Genomic DNA, 19,403 nt, shown 5'->3' with positions numbered 1-19,403 from the left:
TAATAAATTAAATGGGAAAAGAACTTGAAAAAGAATAGATACACATACATATATAACTGAATCTCTTTGTTGTGCACTTGAAATTAACACAACATTGTTAATCAACTATATTCCAATATAAAAATCTAAAAAAGGCATGCAACAGTAAAACTATATATAAACAACAGCAACTCCCCCACCCCAAGCCCCCAAAGTCAAAAACCTTTAGTTTTTCCTCAAGGCCTTTAGATATTATTCTGAGCCCTTTGAGCTGTTTTACAGACCCTGAAACCCCTACCAGATGAATGAAGTTAACTGTATGCTGCCCACAAACACATAGACCCCAGGCAAGTGAAGCCAGAAGGCTGATGATGTTAACTCCCAATCATCTCACTAAAAACCAATCAGAAGAATGTCCACGAACTGATCATGCATGCCAATCCCCCTCTCTCACTCTGTCTTTAAAAACCTTTCCCTGAAAGCCGTCTGGGAGTTTAGGTCTTTTGAGAACCAGCTATTTGGACTCCTTGCTTGGTGTCCTGCAATAAACACTGAGCTTTCCTTTACCACAATCCAGTGTCAGTAGACTGGCTTTTTTGCACGCTGGTGAATGGACCTAAGTTTTGTTTGGTAACAACTCTGCTCCACTATGACCTCGTTTTATCTTACATCTTAATTACATCTGCAAACATCCAGTTCCTAAATAAGGTCATATTCACTAGTATCAAGTGTTGGGGGGGCACTACTCTCACATGAACATTTACACTATCCTTGTGTTCGAAGGGCAGAGGTACAATGAAATACTGGAAGAAATTTAGGAGTTGAATCTTAGGGCAGAGTTTGTAGCTTCATTGATAAAACGGGACTAAGAATCAGGAAAATGATAATTCGGAAATGTGAAGAGCTTTTTCTAATGGAAAAGCTCTATAAAATTCAAAATATGAAATGTAAATGGAAACTAAGTTAAAAAATTAAAGTGTAACATGTATTCTCAGGGGAATAGGCAGTCTGGATTTAATAAAGAGGCAAACTCCAGACACATTTGTGGCCTCTGTAGTAGCCATGAATCCTCACTCTATAGGTCAAGGTCTTGCTGCCATTACTGTTGCTGCTGCTGCTAAGTCACTTCAGTTGTGTCCGACTCTGTGCGACCCCATAGACGGCAGCCCACCAGGCTCCCCCATCCCTGGGATTCTCCAGGCAAGAACACTGGAGTGGGTTTCCATTTCCTTCTCCAATGCATGAAAGTGAAAAGTGAAAGTGAAGTCGCTCAGTCGTGTCCGACTCTTAGCGACCCCATGGACTGAAGCTTGCCAGGCTCCTCCATCCATGGGATTTTCCAGGCAAAAGAGTACCGGACTGGGATGCCATTGCCTCCTCCCCTTTCTGCCATTACTGTCCATTAAATCACAAACCACCAGAGTCTTGGGTGCCCCCTAATCACTCTGGGAGAGAAGTTGTGGTTGGGAAAGTGTGGTCTCTTTAATTTGTAGAGGGGCACGAAGACAGCCTATTCTCATCTTGCCAGTTTTCTTTCAAAGAGGGGTGGCTCCTCTGGATAAATCTCCTGCCTCCTTATTTTCTCAACCTAAATGATATATCAGACACATCACCTCAAGCCTTGAACATGCTCAGTACCGAGCAAGAAAGGGCATGGCACAGTCAAAAATGGGAAGAACTGGTGCCCAAATTGGATAAGACATTGTGTCTCAGTGTCCTCATCTGTAATCTGGGGATGAGAGTACCAATACCTCAGACTCACTGTGAGTGGTCATTAATACAAGATGTACAGTTCTTAGCACAAAGTCAGTGGTCAATCATGCTAATACAGCATGGGGACAAAAGTTGGCATTTTAATTTCCAGCCGTTCAAAACCAGCATCAAGACAATTTGTGTTAGGGTAATGAAAGGAGCAGAAGACACACTGTAGGATTCCAAAATAGCTCCTTGAAGAGATCAGGATGGACAGAAAAATAACGCTGCCAAGACAGAGGAAATCTCTTTCTGGAGTACCATCCCCATGAGTGCAATAGTAAGGGACAGCTACTGTCCCAGTGGGCGGCTGACCTAGATGGCTAGAGTCCAGTTCCCTCTCTCTCCATTGGGCAAACACTCGCTGATAGGACTGCTTATGAAGGGCAGCAGATGCACTCCTAGCCTAAGGTCTGCTTCTAGGGAAGTAAGAAGGGAGGGTGGAAGGTATCATTACTGAATGACCTGGAGCTTAATTTGCACTTGAAGAGGTTCCCTTTGGCACAGGAAGTACTCCTTAGTGAGGAGTACCATGAAGCTGGGATAGTCTGGGAGAATTGAAAATTAACCCAAGGGTCATGGAGAGCATTCAAAGGGCAAGGAACAAAGTCTGTGTTTATTTATTGCCCCTCTGTTTGCTCCCTCTCTCAGCTCCTTTAGAAACCTTTGCTCTCTTTGCCCCTTTCTCAGGTTGCTAGTCCATGCCACCTCCTTCTCCCACTTAGAGACCAGATTCAGGCAGTGATGTGGAGGGGTTATAGGGTTTTGTACATGGGAAAATGAGACCAGATGATATGTTCAAGGAGATGACATCTCATGTGAGTGTGTGTGTGTGTGTGTGTGTGTGTGTGTGCTGGGGGTGATGCAGAGAGTGTTTTGAAGCCTGTTATTAGGTACAATGAATCAGGAATAAAGACTCTCACCCAGCAACAAAAGATGGGTATCTGGACTATGAATTAGTATCACACTGGCTTCCCCCCTCAGCTTCCTCCCGCTTGACCCTTCCTAGTGGGTAAAACCAGGAGCGTGTTAATTGTGGGGTAATTAAAATGCTATGTGTAGAAGGGTCAGATTAAAGGGTGGTAAGTTGAATTAGCAGGTGTCTATTTCAAAATGCAGGTGAGTTGTCAGCCCTGAAGCAATTGGGAACAGAAAGCCAAGCTATTGCCAACCAATGATGCATGTTAATCCTTATTTCCTTTTTTTGTCCTAAAATTTGGAAGCAAACCCAGCCTAATGTACAACAGGAGGCCATACGGCAAAGGGAACTATTTTGATTTCTTTTGTTATGGAATCCCATAGACAATTGGATTTGGTCGTGCAAATCTGAAAAATGACAAGTTGTCAGTGAGAAGTAAAGCAAATATACTCATATAGTTGATTCAGATCTTAAGATGATTAGGGGTGAGTATTTGCCTTGAGAGCAAATTGTGACCTGGTAAGTATTAGGGGATTATTTCTTCTTAACTGGCTGGGAGAATTTCTTGTTAAAAGTATTACACAACACTTGTAGAAATAAAAATCATATTTTGATTCTTCAAATTCTCCTGTACCACGAAAACATGAAATTTCATTACAAGTCAGCTCTGAGAAGGGTGCTTGGCAAGGCACTGGAGGAAGGAAAAGCAGCACAAATACATGAACAGCATAAGAGGCCAAGAGTGGTGAGTGGCATAGCAAGCAGTGTGAGTGAAATTTTTCTTCATCCAGAGAACACTGAGAATGCTCTCATCTGGAGACCAGGAAAGGCTTTTTAAGAAAATGATATTTGACTTAGACTTCAATGATGAGAAATGGAGGTTGAGGGGAGACTAGGAATTATAGATGAAGAACAAATATAAAGAAGCATGGACTGTAATTTGTAAATGTTGCACAGTCTTTTGGACAAAATACAGGCAAAGGCAGATTGCTGTGTCAGTGTTTCTTAATCCTGGTTGTGCATTAAAACCCCTGGGGAGCTTTTAAACACCCAGTGACCAGATCACATTCTAGACCAACTGAATCAGAAACTCAAGACGCAGGGCCTAGGCATCAGTAATTTTGTTTTTTAACACACCCCAGGTGATTCCAATATGCTGGCAAGGTGAAGAATCTGGGTATATCTAATAATGAACTACAAACAAGGCTCCAGATCCTATTCTCACTTAGCACAGCCAGGAGAGAAACTTTTCACTGGAGAAATGGTACATGAAAAAAAAAGTTGGCCCTTTGACATACTTTGACTAATTTATCTTGAGAAGCCTTATTAAATGATTTCCTTGTTCATCTCAGAAGAGATTATGGGAACAGCAATAGAGAAAACTAGGACTAGAAAAGGAGACTGTGGCCAAATCATGGAAGATCTTAATGCCAGACTATGGAGCATGAGTTTTTCTCTACTTGAACTATTTAACTGAAGCATGACTGAGAAAAAAAACGAAGTACCTTAATTGAACTATTATAATATTGCATAAGTTACAGTGTATAATATAGTATACAGTGTACAATATAGTGAGTCAAAATTTTTAAAGGTCATACTAAAATTATAATTATTAGAAAATATTTGCTATATTCCCCATTTTGTACAATATATTGTTATAGCTTATTTTATACCTAATAGTTTGTACCTCTTACCTCCTACCCCTATATCATTCCCCCCACCCACTCCCCACTGGCAACTGCTAGTTTATTCTCCATATCTGTGAGCCAAGAAGCATGGCTTTTATTCAATGGTCAATAGGCAACACTGAAAGATGAAGACTGATTTAACAGTCATAAACACGGTGAAAGATATTTTTATGTTAGGTGTTAGGTTTGAAGCAGTAGAGGGAGAGGGCCAATTAGGAGATCACAGAAGTATTTGAAGCAGGAGAGGTTGAGGCTACGACTGCACAATAGCTTTGAGAATGGAAAGCAAGTAAACATGAAATATTGGGAAATAGGGCTGACAGAACTCATGTGGTAAAACTTCTTCTCCTTCCCATCCTCTGACTGAGGGAGAAACCTGAGAGTTAGAAGCATGTCATGTACCTCCTAAAGAAGCCAAAAGTGAGCTGGGGCAAAAGCCACTTTAATCAAGGGATAATGTAACAGGAGTAAGGAGGAAGGCATGGCATTGAGGGGGTGTGAATTTCTCATAGCTGCTGACTGGCTGGGTTTTCTGAGGAATTTCAGTTTGGGGGATGTTTGGCTGTATTTGATTTCAGATTAGTTTGGGGGAAAAAGTAGAGTCATATCTTGGGGTTACCTACCCACTTCAGTGGGAGTGCCCTTTAACCACTTTTTCTGGAGCAAAAGGAAAGAATAGTTCCATGGTATAGTATGGTATGAGACTCATTGGAGGGGTTCCAGAAAGCAAGTGTGTTTAGAGCATTAAAGTTTACAAAGAGGTCAAAGTGAGGAGCCCCAGTGACAGCAGGTTGTGGTGTTAATGTGCAAAGACAGGTTAGTACAGCAGGCCTGAGACTGCTATTTTTAGGACGTGTTTGCAAGGTTGGCCTATGTTGGCATTTGGGTTTCTACATTTTAGGAAGGTTCTCCCCATTCCCTAACTGATAGGGGTGGCTGTCTGTGCCTAAAGGGTTTGTGGACTGTGGGTGGTGCCAAACCCTGGCTTTCCTCCTTTGAATCTGGAACTCTCAAGGGAAAGGGTACCCAACGGACCAGCCTCCAATAAAAAAAACCTTGGACACTAAATCTCTAATGAACTTTCCTAGTAGATGACATTTCACACATGTTGCTGGTTTTTCTTTGTGTCCTTCTGCTGTAATAAATCATAGCTATGACTACACATCAGGTCCCATGAACCTTCCTAGTGAATCATCAAATGTACAGGTAGTTTTGTGGACCCTTGACATAAAAAGAATGAGGAAAATTTAAGACCAGTTGAGTCAGAAAACCCAGGAGATCTTGAGCTAGTAAATTTTTAATAGTTGACGTGGGTCTTTGCCTTTGAAAGTCATAAAGGAGAGAGATTTGAATTGAAATTGTTTATCTAAGCATCCTTATTATGATGGCAACTAATTTTTTTAAACTTCCTTTGCATGTATGCTCAGTCGCTTTAGTCACGTCCGACTCTTTTCGACCCTATGGATTGTAGCCCGCCAGGCTCTTCTGTCCATGGGGATTCTCCAGGCAAGAATATTGGAGTCGGTTGCGATGTCCTCATCCAGAGGATCTTCCCAACCCAGGGACAGAACCCGCATCTCTTGTCTTCTGCATTGACAGGTGGGTTCTTTACCACTAATACCACCTGGGAAGCCGCAATGAAAGGTGAACACAGTGAAAAGAACAAGTCACAAAAATAAAATTTACACCTCAACATAATAAAGGCTGTTTATTACACAGTTGGTGAGAATGTAAATTGGTGCAACCACTATGAAGAACAGTATGGAATTTCCTTAACAAGCTAAAAATAGAGTTACCATATGATCCTGCAATCCCACTCCAGGCATATATCTGCAAAAACTATAATCAGAACTCTAATTCAAAAAGAAACATGTTCCCCCAATGTACATAACAGCATTATTTACAACTGCCAAGACATGGAAGCAACTTAAATATCCATCAATAGATGAATGGATAAAGAAGACGTGTTTTATATATATATATATATATATATATACATACACACACATACACACACACACACACACACACACACACACACACACACAATGGAATACTGCTCAGCCATAAAATAGAATGAAATGATGCCATTTGAAGCAATATAGGTGGACCTACAGATTATCATAGTAAGTGAAGTAAGTTAGACAGAGGAAGAGAAATATCATGATATCACTTTTATGTGGAATCTAAAAAAAAATGATACAAAGGAACTTATTTACAAAATAGAAATAGTCTCATATACATAGAAAACAAACTTATGATTACCAAAGGGGAAAGCGGGGTTGAGGGGCTAATTTAAGGATTTGGGATAAACAGATACACACTACTATATATAAAATAGATGAGCAACAGGACTACTGTATAGCACAGGAAACTATATTCAATGTTTTGTAATAATCTATGACGGGGAAGAATCTGAAAAAGACTATACATATATAACTGGATCACTTTGGTGTACACCTGAAACATTGTAAACCAGCTATACTTCAATTTAAAAAAATTTGAAACAAGCAATTCCAGAGCCATTATACCTGTACTGTAAAAATTTTTTAATTTTATTTTTGTTTCCTGCTGCCTTATCATCCTCTCTGATGGCAGTAAGGATCCTGCCCAGGTGACCAGGTGGACTGGTATGATAAGGCTGGCCCCGGTTGCAGTTCTCCTCTCTGCTCTCCTAGGAAGTTTCAAGTGCCCCAATGCAATCCCTTTGTGCCTTTTTTTGTACTGTACCCTGACTTCTAAAAATAGTGCTTGCCCAGGGGTCTCTTGGCTCCCCACCTGCTTGGTTGAGCCTGTTCCCGCATTGCTTGTCCCACAGGTCCTCTCTTGTGCAATGACTCTCTCAGACCAGGATAATAAACTTTGTTTCCTGTGCCTCTCTTATGTGTCCTCTTGTGGCCACACCTAACTGACCACCACATAAAAGAACACAGAATAACACTACTCAGTGACATTCATTTTTCTAGGTCTAATTCCAACATCATAAAAGAAAAACATTACAAATACTGAATTAAGTACAAAGGCTAATGAAGACAATATGCATGCTTTATCTACATCAGCTTAGGCTGCCATCGACTGGGGGACTTAAAGAACAGAAATGTATTTTTTCACAGTTTTGGAGGCTAGAAATCCAAGATCGCAGTGCTGGCAAGTTTCGGTTCTGGTTCTTTTCCTGGCTTACAAACTGCTGCTTTCTCACTGTGTCTTCACACGAGGGAGAAAATGCCATCTCTCTCTTCCTCTTCTTATAAGGGTACCAGTTTTGTTGAATGAGGGCTTCATCTTATGACCTCATTTAACTTGAATCACTTCCCTAAAGGTCTGATGTCCAGTAAAGTCATGTGAAAAGTTGGGGCTTCAACATATGAACTTTGTCAGGGTACAATTCCGTCTACAGAATTATCATTCTTTAATTTTTTGTTTTTTTTGATGTGGCTCATTTCCAAAATCTTTATTGAATTTGTTACAATATTGTTTCTGTTTTTATGTTTTGGTTTTTTGGTCTCAGGGCATGTGGGATCCTAGTTCCCTGACCATGAATTGAACTCGCAGCCCCAGCACTGGAAGGCAAAGTCCTAACCACTGAACCGCCAGGGAAGTCCCAGCATTATCCTTCGTGATGAGCCGTCCCTGGACTTCCAGCCACCATCTTTTTTCATAACTTGCTTTCTCAAATGATAAATCATAACTGTGTGCAGCATTTCTATACCAGGCATCATGCCTTGAACCCTCTGCAATTCTGTTTTTCTCTACTTACATTTCTGTCCTTGTTTTCCTGGTTTTCACATTCTTCAAATTTCTCTGTTGCATCCAGGCTGCTTTTGCCTGCCTGTTTCTCAAAATCCTTCCTTTCATTGCCTTTCAAACTCTTTATTTACCAAACATTTACCATGTTTCATTGTTATTCTCTATCTTAGGGTTGTTTTGTGGCAAATCTTAGACTACACATCATTATTTACATAAATATTCCAGATTATATTTCTTAAATATAAAGATTTATAAAATCACAACCACAATAGTTATTATATTATCTAAAAAGATTAACAGTAATTCCTTAGTATTGTCAAGTATCCTGAAAGTGTTCAAAATTCCCTGATTGTTTCAGGAATATATATATTTTTTCAACCAGGACCCAAATGAAACCAAAACGCTGCGAGGCTAAAGTAGCCCTCCAGTGTCTTTTAATCTACAGATACCCCTTCCCTCTCTGTTATATTTTCCTTGGGATTTCTTTGTTGAAAGTTGTTCATTTTCTAGACTTTCTCAGGTTGGAATTTCGTTGATTGTATTCCATGGTGTCATCTCTGTAAATTGGCGGCAAGATCTAGAGAAGCTTGATCAGATTCAAGTTACATTTTTATTTGCAAGAATATTTCAGTTTCAGGTCTTCCCTGGTGGCTCAGTGATAATGGGTCAGCCTGCCAATGCAGGGCACACAGGTTTGATCCCTGGCCAGGGAAGATCCCACATGCCATGGAACAACTGAGCCCGTGTGCCACAACTACCGAATCTGAGCTCTAGCCCCCGTGCTCTGCAACAAGAGACACTACTGCAGTGAGAAGTCTGAGCACCACAACAAAAGAGTAGTCCCCACTCGCCACAACTAGAGAAAAGTCTGTGCAGCAAAAAAGAACCAGCAAAGTCAAAAATAAATAAATAAATTAAAAAAAGAGAATATTTCAGTTTTAGAATGTAATGGCCATTGTTACTTCTTTTCCTAATCAAATATGCTTCAGGCAGTGCTGCCATGGTTCCAGCTCTGGGAGGACCTCAATGTGGTGGGTGACATCAGTCACATAAAGAGATTAATATAACCCAGGATGAATTGCACAATGATGCTTTCTGAAGGATGCTGGGGGAGCAAGTTGACTGTTTCATTCTTATTAACCTTGACACTCATAAGACCTTTATAGTTCTCCAAGCTTGGGGAAATGTCTCCTCTATTTCTTCCCTCCACACAGCATGGAATAGCACCTTCAAACACAGCATTGACAAAATTCTTATTGAAAATTCACCTACATCTGTGTTTCAGAAACTACACATCCTAGCCCTATGAACTGGTAAACATTCAGCCAATTCTCTCATCTTGTTTTCCTTCCTTTGTTAGGGAGAAGTCTCACAAATACAAACGAGGCAAATTTTATAATGTGGTTCAATGGGATCAAGTTTAAGAGGGATAATATACCACTGTGGCCACCTGCCAAATGTCCCTTTGTGACCATAAAAGCCAGGTACTGCCATGGGAGGCCTCTTGCACGTCTGGAATCAACTCCTTTTGTGATGTGTGTGTTTGTTCTATGCAAAGAAAGTTCTAGATTTACAAAAGTTAGAATGAGAAATTTTTAATCTCATCAGGAAAAATTACTCACATTTAAGAGGTCCTTTGCTCTATCTGTGAGTAAAATGAAAATTTCACAAATAGTCAATGAAGCTTCTCATTGACTTTTACAACTTCAGCAGTCAAGTCATGAAACGGTATTCTTGAGCTTCCAATAGAAATCACCCTCCAAAGTTAGATCAGGGCAAAATCCCCTTACTGGCCAATAGAGCCCAAGTGATTTTCATTTCATGTGTGGAAAGCAATTTATTGTGTCAAATCACAGAAGTTTATTTTTGGATACAGTGCCAGATAAAAATGTCAATATTACAGTGGTAGCCAGTAAAAGCATCTAATTTTATGTTGCATAAAATAAAGCTTCTTCTTTTGACAGAAGCTAAAGAATTAAAAATTGGGAGATTGGGATCGACATATACACACTACTATATGTAAAATAGATAATGACTAATAACCTACTGTCTAGCACAGGGGACTCTACTCAATACTCTGTAATGACCTATGTGGGAAAAGAATCTAAAAAACAGTGGATGTATGTATATGTATAACTGATTCACATTGCTGTACACCTGAAACTAACAACACTGTAAATCAACTATACTTTAGTAAAAATTAATTAAAAAACAAAATTTTTTTTCTGTATTAGTATTTCTGTAAAACTATAAACCATCTTCAGGCTCTAACATTAGAGAGATATTTACATACACATTCATGCCTGTAGAATTCACCTATTCCCAAATTGGATAGAGTATACAACTAACTAATTACATACTGTGTGCCAAGGCTTACATTTATGAGTAGAATTGAGTCCTAGTGGATTGTACTGAGCAGGGAAATTCTAAGTCGGTGTTTTGGGTCTTGGCTGTTGGGATAGGAGCCTAGCTGTATTTTAAAGCTGATTTAGTTAAAAGGATTAGAATTTATTCTACCTTCCAGTGCGTGTGTGTGTGTGGGGGGGACAGGATCTCTAATGATAGATTGCCTCTTTGTACTGGTGTTCTGTGGAAGGAATAGCTAATAATAAATGGAAATGGAGGTTAGCAAAGGTTTACTCCTTTTAACAAGTCATTTAGTATCTTTTCTTTCTGGGACTGATAAAATTTCACAGACTCTTTTTCTTTTTGTTTTACCTTTCATATTTGGCACTAGCTACAGCATTTCTTTCCACATACAAATGACCTGAACCACACTATCACTATTTTTTTTCTTCTCTTTTTTAAATGGTGTGCATTTTCATTAGATCAACAATAATAACAGTAACCATTTTGGGAGTGATAAAGTTTGACATACACTGTCTTCCTATAGCTGAACTTCACAATCACTTTGCAGGGAAAGGAGCGGAGGTAGTAATATTCCTGCTTGACATATGAAAAAACCAAGACTTAGAGACTCAATGAACTGCCTACGGTCTCACCACCTGGACCAAGAATTGCTCAGTCTTAATCCTCAGTCTCAGGTTTCAGATGGTTTTTCCACCATCCCTCATTGCTTTTACTGGGCACCTGGCATGCGGACGTGTGGTGTACACAGTTGGTAATGTGTGGAGTAGTCAAGTGAACTTACTTCAAGGCAACAGGATAATCAGTCAGGACTGACCCAAATAAGACACCACTCTCTACCCGCATGAGCAGCAGGTTAGAACATGGGCAGGGAGCCCAGAATGTGTCTCCTCGCAGGCAGACAGACAGGAATCTCTCTGGAGACTGGCCAGGAGCCCAGAAGGTCTCCCAGAGAGTCAAGAGGGCTGCCAGGAGGAATCTGTAATGCTTCCATTTTAGGTTTAAAGGACATTATAGTCACAGCAGGCATATCTCATGCCATAGCTGATACTGACACAAATACACATATATCGGGTTCTGTGTAGAGAGATGGTGTCTTGCGGTGAAGACTGAATCTTCAGGCACTTTTCTAGTTTTAACTTTCAGTCAAACCAATCAACATTACCAGTCCACATTGCATGTGGGATGACAGATACTTCCAGATCTTTGCTGATTGCCCTAGCCGGGTAATTAATTTGGGCGTAAGTGATGGTTGGGCTGCTCTGCCACTGCATGTTCAGGTTTTTCCCACAGCCAACTGTGGCAGAGGTTGCTAATTGCCTACCCAATATTATTTTCTCCCCTCCTTCAGTCATAGAACTCTGGTTTTATAGAGGACAGCCAGGGTACAATTAAAAGACTATTTTCCACACTTGGCCTTGCCGGTAAGATTGGCTGTATGAGTCTGCTTTGGCCAATGTAAGGCTAGCAAAAGTATTCTGTGGGAGTCTGGGGACGTTTCCTTAAAGGCAAGTGATTTGATCTGCCTTCTTGCTGCCTGGAATGTGAATGTGATGGCTGGAACTCTAGAAGCCATCTTGTAAGCCTGGGCAACATTCCAGGAACTGAGGAGTGGAAGACAGTTAGGAAATGGAGCCACTGAAATCTCTGTGGAGTTACCATAACAGTCCTAGACTGCTGATTTCCAGACTAATTTTATTTGTGAGAGACATAAGCTTTTATCTTGTTTAAGCCACCATTATTTGGAAGTTTTGTTACATTGCAGTGGGATCTTAACGCCGAGTGACACATAGATGGGCACACGACACAGAACAGATCTAAAATGTGGTAAAAATGAAAGTGAAAAAGATTTTAAAAATCTAAGGAAAGAAAAAGAGTTTGAAGTGGTATGATAACAAAACAAGAAAACATAAGCAAATCATGTAGTTGGATAATATTCAATTCTGCTATTTTTCTATTATTTCTATTCCTTCTCTTTGCCCTACTATTTAAGCACCAGTGTCCTAGTTGTAGAAATTATACAGAAAGAATAAAGTGTCAAATTACTGGCTTCAGAGATTTGTGTAGGCTTTTAAGAGTCTATAGAAGGGCCTATAATATACAATTTTAAATTACTCAGTTTTTTTATTGTGGAAAATTTAAACTTAAAAGTAGGCAGAGTAGCATAGTAAGCCCCCTATACTCATTACCCCACCTCGATGACCATCAGTCCATTGTTAATCTTGTCCTATCCATACTTCCATTCACTTCTCCCTTTTTATTAATTTTGAACTAAACCTTAAATTTTGGAATAATTTTAGGTTTTTAGAAAAGTTATAAAGATAGCACAGAGAATTTCCACATACCATTTGTTCCACATACCATCCTACTTTGTTCTGTTGTTAATATCTAAAATTACTTGCTACATTTGTAAGCTATTTAATTGGGTTTTTGGGAATCCTGAGAAGTGATGTCAAAGTCTCAAGTGTGTGTGTGTGTGTGTGTGTGTGTGTGTGTGTGTGTATGTAAATTTGGGGGAATCTGGGAGCTGCAGACTTTGTGCTTGCTTGCACGGTGTAGTTTGTGGAAACCTTAATCTCTTATAAGCCTCAAGATTGGTCTGGCACTGGAGCAGCTGGTATTAGCATGACAGCATATCAATAACCAATGCAGGGAGGCCCAAAGACAGCCATATCTAAATCCTATGGTTCCAGAGTAGTGCAGAAGTGGTGGTGTGAATTCCTGGATTCCTGGATGGGGCCTAGATGTGCTGAGAGAACTAGACTGTGGGCCAGAGGAGGTATTGTGGTTGGATAAGAACAGCAGAGAACACTTCATGTCCAGATGGGAAATCTACAACCAAGCAGAGGCTGATGAGACTGAGTTTGGCATGAGAACCAGACAATGGAAATTAGACACCTATGGCTCAGGGGAGAAAGGGAGAAGAGGCATAGAGAGCCTAGCCCTGAATCTGATCAGCTATTACCCAGAAGACTAAGTTATTTTCTTTTTCTGTGTACAACTGAAAGAAATTTAGCTCAGGAACTTACATTTTCACATATGAGCAGAAAACCTTCATCTCCCCAATGCAAGATTACATTCTGGTAAAGAATCTGCCTGCAATGTGGGAGACCTAGGTTCAATCCCTGGGTTGGGAAGATCCCCTGAAGGAGGGCATGGTAACCCACTCTAGTATTCTTGCCTGGAGAATCCCCATGGACTAAGGAGCCTGGTGGGCCTACAATCCATGGGGTTGCAGAGTCTGACACAACTGAGCAACTAAGCACAGCAAACTGATTTCAGTTACATAGAGATGAATTAGGTCAGATTACTGCCCATCCAGGACCGTAAATTTAAATCTCTATATAAATATAAGTGGCTCAATGTTTGAAAAGGAGGGAGTCAGACAGACTCCTTGAGCTGGTAGCTCTGCTCTCCAGAAAGTAGGAAAAGAATGGGATGACTCTATGGCTGCAGCGGGTGGAGGTTGGGGTGGAACATGAGGGGCTTCCATTTAGGGTTATGACTGCCTTTCCACTCAGAAGTTTTCGTCAAACCCATTACAATGTTATGAGGCTATAACTCTGACTGTGAATTGGTACCAGCCTGAAAAGCCCCTAGTCCTCTCTCTGCTCTTGATTAGGTAAAAATGCTCTTAAATGACATTGTCAGACTTCACCTCCCAAATCAGACCTCCCCAAATCCTGTGAGTGTATGTTAGGAGGGATGTAAGCTCACCCTACAATATGTGTTGGGAGCAACTGGATTTATTCTTAGCTGTTTGCTATAGTCTGAATGTCTGTGTCTCCTCAAATTTCATTATGTTGAGACCTAATCTCCAGTGTGATGGTATTTGGAAATGGGGCCTTTGGTAGGTGATTGGGTTGTAAGGGTGGAGCCTTTGTGAATGGGATTAGTGACCTTATGAAAGAGACTGCAGAGGGCTTCCTTGCCCCTTCTGCTATGTGAGGACACTGCAAGAAGGAGGCCCTCAGCAGACCTTAAATCTGCCAACATCCTGATTTTGGATTTCTTAGTCTCCCTAATAGTGATAAATAAATGTTTGTTGCTTAAGCTACCCAGTCTATGGCATTTTTGTTATAGCAGCTCAAATGGACTAAGATACTATTACTTGCAACATTCATATGTGTGGATTATCTTTTATTTTTCTAGGCTCTATCTTCCTACCTATTGAATGAAGGAAATTTGGACTAAATACTGTACAGGCTGTATCGTGAATACAAAGTCTCAGTTATTTGCCTCACCTACAGCTGCCATGTTAGGTAAAGTAGCCCAGGGTGTTCTTTCTTACACAAATGCTATAGCTTATTCCATATGAAATTTAAGTAAAAACAAACCTTTCCCTCAGGTTAGTATTAACAGAGAGCTATTGCTTTGTCTGCTTACCATTCACTTCTTCTTGTTGAGAAACTTCTTTTTCCCTTCACTCTAACCATAGAGGTCTCATTGGGCTTTGTACTCCTATTCCTTGACTATCTGGCCATGCGAATGATCACATGGCTCAGGCCAACCAACAGGAATATTTCTTTGAGAATTTTTAAATTTTGTTTTTTATTCACAACTAGATCAAGTACTTTCTTCTTAGATGGCAGAGACAGAAAGATGTAAAATATTGGTTGTCAGTTTTGATCTCAAGGTAAAACTTGTCATGCAGAGACTCACAGAGAAGAGAAACCTAGAGAATCCTGGTTAACCCGAGTTAGTCCCTGAGCTAGTGTCTATTAATTCCAGGCCTCAGACAACCACTGTGACTGGGGTATGCCAGACAACAAAAACCTCTTATGGCATTAACTAGACATAACTTACTTTTGTGTATAACCAAAGAGCACCAATTAAACTAGTTAGTGGAATTCAAGTCAAACACATAGGCTGAAAACAGTCAGTCTCACACATAGGCTGAAAATTGGGGAGGAATGTGAAGTGGCTTAGCATAAATTTCTGGTGAATAGAATGCTCTTTATTGGATGGCAGTTTACTGGCCCTGCTTTCGTTTGGGGAAAATCCATTCTAGATAAATGAAAAAGGTGGGTCAATTGAGTGCAGGTTCTTTACAGAAATATTTCAAATAATTGTTCTTTTTTTTTCCATGAAACCCATTGTGTATGGGATACACACATAGGTTTGGGAATCCTAGAAGCTCTATGGCTTAGAAAGACTGTAATAGGTGACATTCTTTATGTATCCTTTTAATAATCTCCAAGTCCAAAGATAAACCATGCATATCTCTTCTGGGCACCTATAAATAACCCAACTAATACAATCAAGATCAGTGATTTGTAAGGGTACCATCTGAGTCACCATAAACCATTTTAAAAGACAAAATTTTGGTATAGGGCAGTCTGAAAACCCCATAGGTAAGTACAAAATGCATTGCAATTAAAATTCATTTACTGGATTTTCTTTCAGTTCCCATAATTTTAGGAGATTTGATTAGATGGACATTTGGTATTGGTGAATGCTTAGTAAACTCTGTTAATATACAACTATGCTAAAAGCCTGAAATAAATGGTCAACTTATAAACAGCTATCCACATCTCCAGTTTTACCATGCTAAAATATCTACTGTCTGTTTGGCTTTTTCCTTTCAGAAACAGACGTCATACTTTGAACTTAAAATATTTTTTGGTTATCATGAGACTTAAACATGAAATTTTTGTTTTCCTCTCTATTTCTCTCACACTCTCTCACACCCTTCTGGTGGTAATTTCAGCAGTCCTATATTCCCAACATCAAACAGAGGTTAAGTACCATGTTATTTAAACAAGATGAGTGTATTTGATAATGAATGAGTAAGGAAAGCGGAGGAGGAATAAAGCAGAGAGGAGTGGCAACTCCCAACAGCAGGGCATGAGAAGAAATGTCCCAACAACTCCACAGTCATTGGTTTACTCAGTGAAAATACAGCTCTCATAACATTATAATTCGTCTCCCTAAATTTTTATGTTTCCCACTTTGGAAAACAACTCTGTCTAGTATATAATTTCACTCTTTTATTATGACATTTGAGAAAATAGCCAAGACTGGTTAGGTTTAATTACCTCCATCAAGTTATTTTAGATGTCAGTTTCTACAAGTCATTCACAAATGGGCAGATGGCAGAAACATGTTATTCCAGAATAACTAGGCTTGGGTAGAACTAAAGAAAAAATGTTGACTCCCTTGTACAGTGTTTGTGTTGGTGTGAGTACATATTCTGTATGCTTATGTTAGTGATAACATTGTATGATTATAGAACCATCATTTGATTTGTTTTCTGTTTCCTTAAATAATCTTCAAAAATGTGATCCAACTGATTGGTTGTAATCAGAGATTATAAAATAGTGGATTTCTTATTGCACTGAATTTACTATTTGCTGTTATTACTTTCCTCAAGGTATTATCTTGAACTTGAGATTGAAATGTTAATGGATTCTTATTCCATGTCCTTCTCTGAATGTGACAAATGGAGAAATGGAATTTGCACACCTTGAAAATCTTTATTCTGCAGTGTTCTTAGTTTTGGTAACGATATACTCTTGGGCTGTACGTGTTTAGAATATGCCACATTTGGACATCTCTAGTCACTAGCATAAACCTTTAATTACTGTATAAATATAAACAAGTATTTTTCTTTTTTAAAGAAAAAATGTTGTAGGCAAAGAATAAAACAAGCTTACGTATTTGTGTGACTTGAGAACAAAACACTGAAAAACTTACAAAAGTAAAAATATCGGCGTTCTTATGAAACTGTTAAATCACATTGCAATAAATCAAATTATTGATAATACTAAATAGGATGTGATGATTCTGAGATTTTACCTACTTGTAAGCTAATAATTTATCCTGCCAGTGTCATGGGAGTTGGCAGAAAACAAGAGACTCTTGGATCAGAGACAAAGAACTATTATTCACAGCATTAGCAGTAGCCAGAGTATAGTATTTGTACCAGTTCCCTTTGCCCCAATTCCCTCAGGGAACACAATGAAGGACAGGTGATGTCTGTACTTAGAGTAGGTTGTTAACAGCAGGGAAACCCTGAGCTTAGGGAACCAAAATCTTTTATAATGGGCAGTGAGCCTGCCTGAATGTTGCCCTGGAGAGACACTATTTTTATTTTACTGAACAATAAACAAACATGGCTTGTTTTCTTTGAAGGGAAACACTCTATCTTTCAAGGCCTTCTACTATACAAACTTTGAAAATGTAATCTGGATAAAGGCAGTCTGTGGCTCAATTCCCAAGATGTGCTGAAACAGAGGAGAACCAAGGATAGCTGTCTTACAATAAATGCAGTGTACACAAATGTAGGTTTCTTTATATCTCTGTAATTAAACTAAACTTAGCTTTGGAATCTCCATCTTTTAGGGTGGAAAATTTAAACTTGTCAGTCACTTCTAGCTTAAAATATGTTTCCATATATTATAAATTTCAGTTGAGAATTCTTATACTATTTTTCTGCATTTCTCTCAGTAGTAACAATAATATGGCAAACTTAAAATTGTACTTACATCAATCACAAAATAGTCTAAGCTCTTTATATAAGCTAATACATGTAAAGGATTAAGTGTTACAGTTTCTACTTTATATTTGTGCAAATTGAGACACAGGGAAGTCATGTTGCCCAGTCACATACCTAGTAAGTGATAGAGCTAGGATTCTGACCACGAGGTCTCTTCTAACCTGTGTTCTGTTATATCTCTGCTTTAGTTTCTCTGGGCTGTCTATATGCTTGGGGACTTATATTTCATCTGTGCATCTCATCCATATTTAGTCCAGTCTTTTCTAGCTCCCACTGGTGTCTTACTTTATGGTAAGAACCTTCTCAGGTACCTACTGATATCTATACTTTTATCACATTACCTAAGATGATTTTTTTACCATCTACTGATTAAATGCTTATTTAATTTCAGGCTGAAAATGGTAGGTCCTTATGTCATCATATACTTTCCCTGTTGTGTGATTTAAGGTATAAACACTATGACAATATTTAAGGTTTTGTTTCTTGATACTAAAACTCAAACTTTTAGAACTGAGAAAAATCTGCCCCCACTTAGTCACTTGACTCTTACAATCGAACATTATAGCTTTTCAGACTTCTCTCACATATATTTATGAAATCTACCCAGCTAACTCAATTCATTTCTTTGTTCTGGGGCTCCTGTCCTCCTTGTGGGGCAATAACTGTCATACACTTCCTTGCCACAGGGCTACTGGCAATAAGTAGGAGTCAGGAAAGAAAAATACCCAGATTGCATCTCCAAATTCATAACCTAATTTACATAAAATGTTCTAGACTCCTAAGAACTTTGGCTGGATGTGAGAGCTGGACCATAAAGAAGGCTGAGTGCCAAAGAATTTTGCTTTTGAACTGTGGGACTACGAGGAATCAATCAATCCTAAAGGAGATCAACCGCGAATACTCATTGGAAGCTCCAATACTTTGGCCACATGATGCAAAGAGCTGACTCATTGGTAAAGAACCTGATGCTGGGAAAGACTGGGGGCAGGAGGAGGATGACAGACAATGAGATGGATGGCATCACTGAATCAATGGACATGAGTCTGAACAAACTCTAGGAGATAGTGAAGGACAGGGAAGTCTGGAGCACTATGGTCCATGGGATCACAAAGAGCTGGACATGACTGAGTGACTGAACGACAATAACAACTTTGGAATGTGTTTTAGAAAGCAATGAGTATTGGTGACACCAATAATTAAAAACTAGTCTTCAAACAAAGTCCTACTGTATGCACAGAGAACTATGTTTAACATCTTGTGATAAACCATAATGGAAAAGAATATAAAAAAGAATGTGTATAAATATAAGTGTGTGTATGTAACTGAATCACTTTGCTGCATAGCAGAAATTAACACAACATTGTCAATCAACTATACTTCAATAAAAAACAAGCAAAAACTAGTCTTCAATCCGTATGTTCATTTAAGCTTACTAAATTTAAGAAAATGACTT

General features: G+C 39.3%; 2 long non-coding RNA genes across 21 annotated transcripts in view; one reads left to right on the top strand and one right to left on the bottom strand.

The window, feature by feature from the left end:
• Positions 1-19,403, bottom strand: part of LOC145509733 (uncharacterized) — a 1,421,207-nt gene that overhangs the window by 250,840 nt on the left and 1,150,964 nt on the right. The window lies entirely within an intron of this gene.
• On the top strand, positions 2,564-19,216 carry LOC145509746 (uncharacterized). The gene is made up of 4 exons (XR_014056381.1): positions 2,564-5,937; positions 9,446-9,569; positions 14,605-17,735; positions 18,725-19,216. It is a non-coding gene; the product is annotated as an uncharacterized LOC145509746 (long non-coding RNA).

This window comes from Giraffa tippelskirchi, chromosome 6 (genome assembly GCF_054371585.1).
Source record: "Giraffa tippelskirchi isolate mGirTip1 chromosome 6, T2T-mGirTip1v1.2.pri, whole genome shotgun sequence".
NCBI classification, from domain to species: domain Eukaryota; kingdom Metazoa; phylum Chordata; class Mammalia; order Artiodactyla; family Giraffidae; genus Giraffa; species Giraffa tippelskirchi.
Note: the sequence above shows the minus strand (reverse complement) of the source record. Positions and strands in the feature narration are given on the sequence as shown.